Source organism: Gasterosteus aculeatus, chromosome 21 (assembly GCF_964276395.1).
Source record: "Gasterosteus aculeatus chromosome 21, fGasAcu3.hap1.1, whole genome shotgun sequence".
Classification (NCBI taxonomy): domain Eukaryota; kingdom Metazoa; phylum Chordata; class Actinopteri; order Perciformes; family Gasterosteidae; genus Gasterosteus; species Gasterosteus aculeatus.
Genome location: NC_135708.1, coordinates 19,793,634 through 19,802,797, shown reverse-complemented (window position 1 = coordinate 19,802,797; position 9,164 = coordinate 19,793,634). Strand labels below are relative to the sequence as shown.

Sequence of the window (9,164 nt, the reverse complement as noted above, 5' to 3'; positions counted from 1 at the left end):
GTGTCATCTGTATGCCCGGTCGGTGCGTTGCCCCGGGCAAACGTTGACTTGGCCAATCAACTTCTGCGAAAATTATACCTGTCGGGTTTCGAAAGAGCAGACTTTTACTGTTGATCATTATGGACCGGTGAATAATTGCTCAACGGTTCCTGGAATGATCGTGGAGGTCCTCTGCACCTGTATCTAACCTTCCACGCCAAGCATCGCCCACCCGCCAAGACTCACAACCTCATCAACTCTTCCTCGGCAACGCAGCTTTGACAACGATGGTAGCGGTGTGTTACACACACACATAGGTGTATAAGGCATGTCTAAAACCTGATAGTATTCCTGGCCCGCTAAACTGACATTCATAAACTCATGGAAACGTGTCAGACTCTCAGAAAAACAGACGAGGTGAGTGAATGTCAGAGGCTGAATCTTGAAACACTCACACATTGAACGCTTGTTAGCTTGTTGCATCGGAGGAGATTGGGGTCAGAGCATCTGCCACTGATTTGAATGTTTCCTTTATTTATGTCCTATTTCCAAGGCGTTGTGGTTGTACCAGTTTATTAATGCATAAGGTACGATGTCGGTGTACTCATAATGCTGGAAAGCAGTTGCGATTGGAAAATATACAAGTATACAAATCTGTATTTTGCCGTATTTTCTCCAGGTTTGGTCTGTGTAACATTCCTATAATTACTTTTGAAAGCCAGGGACTGCAGAAGTCGTGGCCTGGATCTTGATAACATCCTTCAAAAATCTATTTCAATTTCTCATTCAGCATGACTGTGACGCATTGATCGATCATGTTGAACTTATATGATTCCCTGAAATACCAACCGAACAGAGCATGTCCCATAACTATCAGCAACCCAGTGTGCTTTTGGATCAATTGCACTGTTAATATAGTTTCTTACTGCTCACGAGGATTTCCGGAGCAAAAGAAATATCCATTATTTGTCTGGCCCCACTGAAGTGAGAAGTAGAAATGATGGGCTAACACCCGCCACTGTTTAAAAAAAAGAAAACATTTGATCTTGACAGGGAATATTCTTCAGATTTGTTTTCATTTGGGAGAACTATCGGTTGCTGTTCCAGGCCCGCTGGCTGCTGTTTGAAACGATAGCATTGGGCTCATCGGTGCTTTACGGTTATTTTGTTTCGCCCGCGTTAAGGATGAATCCGTCTCTTTATTTCGCCCGAGCTCCGGCTGCACCTGGCGGCTTCTCGTGGGTGGGTTCACGCTGCAGCAGGCCTCTCCGTGATGACTCAACACCGTCTGGTAATCATTTGGTCACATTCTGTGGCGGCAAATCATTTTTGGGCCGCCAGACGGAACTCGGGTCGTCTGTGCACGTGTGTGTATTGTTTGCAATTTGCTTTCTATAGACTCTCACTTGGAAGGAGGGCAATTAAAGGGGCTAATTGAGATGCATCATTGACTGGAGGAAACCGCGGCATGTTGATTTACTGGTAATCATGGACAGCTTCACACACAGTGATGTGCAGGAAGTGAGAAAACAACATGATAACATTATCTAATCCGAGCCTCATTGACGCAGCATTTGTAATAATAACAGAAACGAAAAATATAAACATTATAAATGGCTGACACAAACTCTTCCGGCTAGCCTAGCATAGCAGCTAGCTTAGCATAGCGGTGCTTTACGTGGTCCGTTTTGTCACTCACCGCCCTTCTGTTTGACACGTGGAGGAATTCCTCTGCACGGTTCTTCGCTGTATGTCGTCCCTCCGCTTGTTTTACTTCCAAAAAGCTCTCGCCATCTTGCTCTCTCTGATGTAACGGACTGCAGCTGGCGGCCGTTTCGTTTCCGCGATCAACTTCCGGTTTACTTCCGGAAGTAAACCGGAAGTAAACAAAGGTACGTTAACTACGTTAAAATATTTTGTCGCATTAATCTCGGCCACATAAATCGTATAGAATAATCTGTTTACGCTGACAGCCCTAGTGTTTACGTTAAAAGACACAAAGGATTAAGGGATATGTAGACTTTTGTTTGAGAAACTTCCACAACTTCTATTATATTCGAGGCTCTTTGTTAAACAGAAATGTTAACGTGCAATATGCTCGTCCATGCTGGATTAGTGATCAGGCTGTGAATCGCTCCAGGCATAGTGAGCCTCTAGCGAAATTACTGACGTTGCCATTTCCGACTATCAGGGTATGACATAGCTGCTTTGGTAATGATTACACCACCCGCCATCTCCCTCTAAAATGACTAAAACTATAACCCAGTACTACTTTTCAACAGAAAATAGGTTTTTAACTGTGCATACAATTTCTTTCCTCATTTTATAAAAAAAGCTATATTTAGGCTCGTATTTATTAAAGAGTACCCAGAGATTGGGCTGATGTGCTTCTTGGAAATTAAAACGACATATTCCAGACGGTGATGAAGGAAACCACGTGTGCCGGCTTAAGACCGTGAGCGTCTACCGGCAGCCTGCTTTACGTCTACGGTGTAACATCACAATCACAAAACAGCACAAGCCAGAATTAAGTCACCAACGCATTCAAAGTCTTTTGAGTCGGGGTCAATGACTGACGCTTTCCTGTCCCCGGAGAAGGGTGTGGATTAGAGACAAGGCTGTTACTTATTGGTCACAGCTTGCTAGCTCGCTTGGTTTTTCGGTTTGAAGGAGTGTTTTTGGCTGGGGGATTTTTTTTTTTTATTCACGCTTCCTAACGGAAGTGCTTTTGTTGCCTAAATGAAATCACACGTGGGACTCTTAAGCTGCTGGTAGGAAAGCAGCGTACTTTGTAGGCGCACTCTCAGTCTATTAACACATCGTAACCTGATTTCAGAAACAGAAAGCAAAAAAGATCAACATTGTGTACTTTGGTAAAGATAAAATCTACCCTTGTCCTCCCGAGAAACTAATAACAACCGAGGAGAACATTAACTACATTACTCTTGGAAATAATTAGCTTTGTGTTGATTTACCAAAATACAAAATGATTGTTTCCTTTCTGCCAGCATCTGTTCCAATTTTCCCCACTTCACACAAAATTCAAATAATCATTTTGCTATTTGCTATTGCAACAACAAATCCATATAAATTATGACTTGAGGCTCACGGCAGAGACGTCTGGATGGAGGTGCCAATGTTTCAATTTGATGGTTGTTGCTGCAACCGGTCCTGAAGTGTTCAGGTGGTCCTGAAATTACAGTATCCCACTTAAGAATAAAAGCTCTGCAAGAGTTATGATTGCAGTTTTGTGCGACTTGTAGAATGTTGGAAGCCCTCACCGTACTCTAACCCTTCTCCATAGACTCTGTATAGAAAAACTGAAAAGACCGTTTCAATTATAATACAGATAGCCTTGAACATAAAGTGGAAAAGCCATCATGGTTTAAGAAGCTCCCTTTCTGGGATGCCATTAACAGGGGAATCTAATAACCATCTATATTCCACCCTCTTTCAGGTCACTCTTATTTTCCTCAGCGATATGTGGGGGCTTTGGACTGCAGCTACCTTCATTGTGCACTGAGTCCTGCAGCGTGTGGGTCGGGATCGTGGCGTCTGATCACAGCCAAGTCACTGCACCCTCCCCGGACGGGAGACCGTATCCCAGGGATCATTTTAATAGCGGCTATAATGAATCCCTCTGATCGCTGGACGTGAAACCCTCTCCCTCCATCCAGCCCTTATTCAATCTCTATCCTCTATTTCACACGCGGCTCTCTGTACAACATCAGTTTTTTTTTTTTTTTTTTTTTACTTTGAAATACTTATGTAATGCAGGATGAGACACGGTGGCACAAGAGCCTGCCGAGCCGAAGACAGCTGCTCGCTTCTCACAGCTGTAATTGGTAGACCGCTACAGCGCCCGTTTGACAGATCGTAGCAGATACTCTTCCCGAGACGTTCGTCTGAGATGAACAACTTGGCATTGGCTGGATGGGACGCGAACGCACATCACCAAATATAACACCCCCGAAAGTTCTCTTACCAAGAGGATGAATTCATTGCAAAGCATTGATAATGTAAGGCGGGAATTGTCACATTTCTTTTAGCAGGAATAAAGGCAGAGAAAGCCTTCCTCATCCGGGCTGTGAACCCGACCACACAGCCGGCTTCTGAGGCCAAAGGTTCTCATCCCGCTTCCACTTAAAGCTCGCTGAAGCTCTCAGCTGGGCTTTTATAAAGAAGACCACTTGTGAATAAAAGGAGGACCTGCCACATATATACTTTAAGAGGTGTTATATATATTTGAAAACCTAGAAAACACTTGGAGTGGTACAAACTAATTCTGGAATCACCACAAAGTTCAGGTACCACTCAAAGTCCAAACTAAATATTGGAAATTGCAATTGTTTAATATAATGAGTATTATTATTCAAAGGCTGATTGGTGTATTGTGCTGTATAGCGAGCCCATAGTTTCCCGGTCGGACTGAACACATTCAGGTTGGATTCCTACGTGTGTGTTATTCAGTATTAATAAAATAGTGTTTGATTGTTCATGACAAAGGGGTTGTTGTTTATCTGAAGTTGTCAACCAAATAAAAAATATCCTTAAAAGTGGGACGCAGCGTGTTCAATCCACCAGGTTCCACGGGGTTTATTCTTAATACGTACTGGAGATACTGTATTTCTTGGCAGTTAAATTGCTTGTTTCTTTCCATGCAGTACTTTGTTAATGCAAAGGTTAAAAAGTGACACGTTGCTTATGGTGGTTTGTTTACCGTCAGCCTCAGTCTCATTACCCTATGAATATCATTTTATTGTAAATATTTACAGTGACAGTGATACTTAGCGGAAAGTGAAAATAATTCAACGGCAGCTGAGTGTTCATTTGAAATGCTGATGACCCGAACAGCAGGCCGAGGATTCCTCTCCATTACTTAGTGGCAGGAAACCGTTGTCAGCTTTTAATGATGTAATGTATGTTACAAAAATCAGACAACGTGGGCAAAACACGTCTTCTCATCAGCTCGCGTTTTCAAAGCCAAAATAAATGCAGCTTTCCTTTGATTGTCTTTCCACAAAGTCGAGCAAGTGTCAGCACGGCCAAAACGGTCCAAAGTCCGTGGCTGGAACCCCTGATGACAAAGATCCTGCATGTTGACTCGCCCAACAGACGGGACGGCCGGTGCAACGCGTAAACAATAACCTACAATAATAATTATCCTCAGAATGTTAACTCATACTGGACGTCTTCACATCCAACAGAAGTTCATTTTCCAAGACAGGAATGCTGCGGAGACACGACCGACTGACGGACTCATCGCTCGCTGGACTTGGCAGCCGGTGAGGGCTTGATGTTGAGAGAAAGAAAATCCCGCCAGCGTTGATATTTCTCTGCAGGTTAGTCCGGGCTGCTCCAGGAAACACACACAGGTTGTGATTATGATCAAGCAGCCGGCACGTCCTTCAGTACCGGATAGACTGCAGCACGACGAAGCTCGCTGCAAATCCACACGGTTCCCAGAATGCGCCGCAGAACATGGTTATAATTTGAATAATGGAGCTAAAATGTAGATGTTTACAATGCAACACTTTAATGGGAAAAATGTGAGAAAATAATGGATCAAGAAGGCATCTTAATGTGTTTTTAATGGAGGTCACGTCAAGGGCGTTATTTCAGTGAAGCACTGTTATGTTTGCCTCATTATTTTAGGCTTGTTGAGTCTTGTAAACAACAGACTTGTTAGCTCTCATAACAGGTTTTTATTTACAGCCCCCATCTCTTTTTATGCACCCTTCGATCCATTCAGGTCTGCGGGAATCTCATCGCTTACACGGGAGCAACTGAGAAGTGAAAGGAGCAACGCAAATACAGCTGACGGAACAAGGGAAGTGCGAAATAAAATGCAGCACCAACACAGTAATTATGGCACTATTTTAATAAAGGGAAATGATCGTTATTACCCGTTATGGACTGTTTCATGGCTGTGCAAATTATAGTAGTTAAAAGATATTGCAGTACAAAAATTAAAAGATGATGTTTTACATCAAAATGTATGCATCTACAGAAGAGGCAGGACACGTTAGACACGGTGGATTAACCATCAGCACCAATGATGCACAGTGTTTTATATATATTCATTCTAAAACAAATTGAGGCTTTTAAAGTTCTCTCCAACCAGTCGAGTTACTGTTGACTTCCGTCTATGTCAAGTGTCAGTTATGACAAGAATTCTCAAATGAGCCCGAGGTCACGATGACCTTGACCTTTGACCACGGAATTCTAATCGGTTCATTCTAGTGGATGTTTTGAGGAAATTCCCCGCAGGCGTTGCGCAGATAAGGCGTTGCTGAGAAGGGACCACTCGATAACACCAACGCCTCCAGCCACAGCCGTCTCCAGCTCCACCACAACGTCCTTTAAATTAATAGTAGTATTAACTTGGTCAGCACAGAATAAATGATCCTAAATGTAAACGCATGTATCGACAGAAACGGATTTTGATGTCTGTGCCCTCAATGAAACCCAAAGTTAAACTTGAAGGCCAGAAGTTGTGGCGGCGTTTAACTCGCAGCCTCACTCCGCGTCTTTGCTTTGCTTTCGCGGCTCCGAACCAGCAGCGACTTCCAAAAAGTGAAGAGACAGTCACGCCTTCACGCCACCAGACAATAAGATTATCCAAAGGCAATTAAACTCGGGGCCCCGTCTTGAGAAGTCTCCATCCAGCCCCGTCCCTTTTCCATCCTTACCTTTCCTTCCCCTCCTCGGCACCCCATTGTTGTGCGATTAACTCGCAAGCACCAGCGGGGGAGTCTACGTTCCCATTAGCCAGATCTGTGGCAGGGACAAAACACTTCCTAATCACCAATCACAACTAGGAGCGAGGCACTCAAGTCTGTGCCAGCTCTATAATGTGAGTGATTTGCCGCCAGCTTGTTCAGGGAGCGTTTTTTTCTCTGTTAATGCTGCACTCAACACTTCACAACAAGGTGCTCCGGTGCTTTTCTTTGCCCCTGTTGCCATGGTGCGCTGCCCGACCCACCACGGGTCTACGCCGTGGACTTGGATGTTCACTTCATCTCCATCACATGATTAGGTCTCAGTCAGGGGGGCGCTAGCAGCGGCACCTGCACATAAATATCCACATCTCAGTGGCAACACGTGCTGACCGCGTCAATATTTGACGTTGCTTCGACAGCTGTATTTTGTTTCCAAATCTGTATGATTTTTTTTCTTTTTTTCTCTTTTTGTTCCAGCACGGTTTCAATTTCAAGTGCTATATTTGTTATTTATTTATATTATTTATTATATCTGCAATTGCTTACTTGTTTTTTTGAAATTTGTATAATGTTCTATACCAAACAAAATACCATATTTAATGAAGAAAATACAATTACTCATTGCAATACATGTGTGAAAGTAAAGACTTCCTAATCCTCCGGTACAAACCAAAGATTAAACGCTGTCTAATAAACATACCTCTCTTTACCCCTTAATCACATTATAGATCAATTATATTGATATTTAAAATAATTGCTAAACTTCCTCATTGTGTTCATCAGAAAGCATTTTCATATATGAAAGTATCTTGACCACAATATATGTTTGAATGCACATGTGGGGGGCATCAGTATCCTATTTGAACATTACTGTTTCATCACTTCCCGCTAAGAATCATTGTGTTTCGTCAGCGTCGTGTTTTCAGACGATGCCGTGTTGCAAAGACGAGATGAGACAAATCAGACCTTCACTCTTTCGTGAAGGCCGATCTACTTCCTGGTACCGACTTCCTGTCGCTCCTACCGTGATGTCATGTAGGTAATAATTGAGTCTGAGCGAGGCAGACGCTGCACCCTCTCCTATGATCACTACATGGGTACATTCCAATAACTGGTGAGCTGTTCAGCGTTTCTACACATTTCACTCTGCATTTGTTAATCCACAGAACACTGCATCGATTCAACTCGAGCATTCTTAATTATGATATGTAATGAAAATCATAATTGATGAATTGACTAGTAGCTCTGTAATGAATCACTTTCCATGCGCATGCTATGCCAAATTCATTTTGACTTTGAATAAACCCTAATTATCTGCATTAGTAGAAGTCAATGCCTTAATATTTAATAAATCCTGGATAATCCCATAGCAATCAATTTAGATCAAAATCGCTCCCCACCAAAGGTAGAAATGCTCAGCAAACTCAGCCACTGTACCCTATAATGATGCCTATTTATATGCAAGAGCTTTGTCCAACTGCATGATGGGTAATTACTTTATTTACTTCTAATCATTTCAATGAACCATTGTGCAAGGGTTAGATTGGCTGTGCTCATTATTGTTTCTTTTTTTCTCCCTTCAGTATCGCATTAGGACCTTTATCGTGGGTTTGAAGGGATTGACCAGTGCACCATGTGACAGCTCTGCATCGGATGCACATTGTCAGGGGATCCTGGAACTCACTGTGACACAATTATTTAAATCACATTCAATCCCGTAGACATTTATAACCAGTTCTTCAGCAGTAATGTTGTAAAAAAAGGGAATAAATGAAATTTGTGTTTTGGCTCCAACTGCAACAGCGACGTTTTATTGACACGTTGGAGGTTTTTTTTCATCGTCGGTATTCATGGGGTTAATGTTTCCTTTTAATGACTTCTGATCTCGGACCAAAATAAATGTGTTCGCATTTGATTGGTTATTGATTGGAAGGGTCTTGGAACGTCAGACAATATCTGTAGAAAACATTTTTTGGTGGATTAATATTGGCCAGAATTGCATCCAAATAATGTGGCTATTCACTTCTCGGCAATCCCGTCCAAAGGAAAACGTGCCTTTCGATTACCTTTTGCACTCTTGCTTTGCTGAATATTATCCAGGCTGACAGGAACACGGAGGAAGCAAGCCAGTTGTAACACACGTGTCTTCATTGATCTCTCATCCTGCTCATTCTGGCATCAAATGTCCCCACAAAGAAAATCAAAGGATGCAGCGCTTTCATTTTTCACTTTTTCATGAAGAACGTTTTTTTGCTCAGCCATCAGTGCCAAAATCCTGCAGCCCCTTCACCCTGCAGGGGCGTAGACGCCGCCGGAGTAGAAGACCCTCAGCTGCGACCACCTGACCAGGATTGTGAGCAAAATATTTTGTGACTGATTTGATGTCACTCAAGGACAAACGGGGGGGGGGGGGGGAAGAGCATTTCTTGCTGTAGATTCTCCATTCAAATGGTAATGTGCAAC

At 42.9% G+C, this 9,164-nt stretch overlaps 1 long non-coding RNA gene across 4 annotated transcripts; it reads left to right on the top strand.

The window, feature by feature from the left end:
• The first annotated feature begins 229 nt into the window (after nucleotides 1-229).
• LOC144390106 (uncharacterized) lies at nucleotides 230-8,616 on the top strand. 4 transcript variants are annotated; one of them, XR_013454179.1, is made up of 4 exons: nucleotides 230-396; nucleotides 5,203-5,321; nucleotides 5,732-7,740; nucleotides 8,285-8,616. It is a non-coding gene; the product is annotated as an uncharacterized LOC144390106 (long non-coding RNA). The 4 variants fall into 4 exon arrangements; XR_013454177.1 differs by having other exon boundaries at nucleotides 5,187-5,321; nucleotides 5,732-7,736; XR_013454176.1 differs by having other exon boundaries at nucleotides 5,187-5,321.
• Nucleotides 8,617-9,164: the final 548 nt, after the last annotated feature.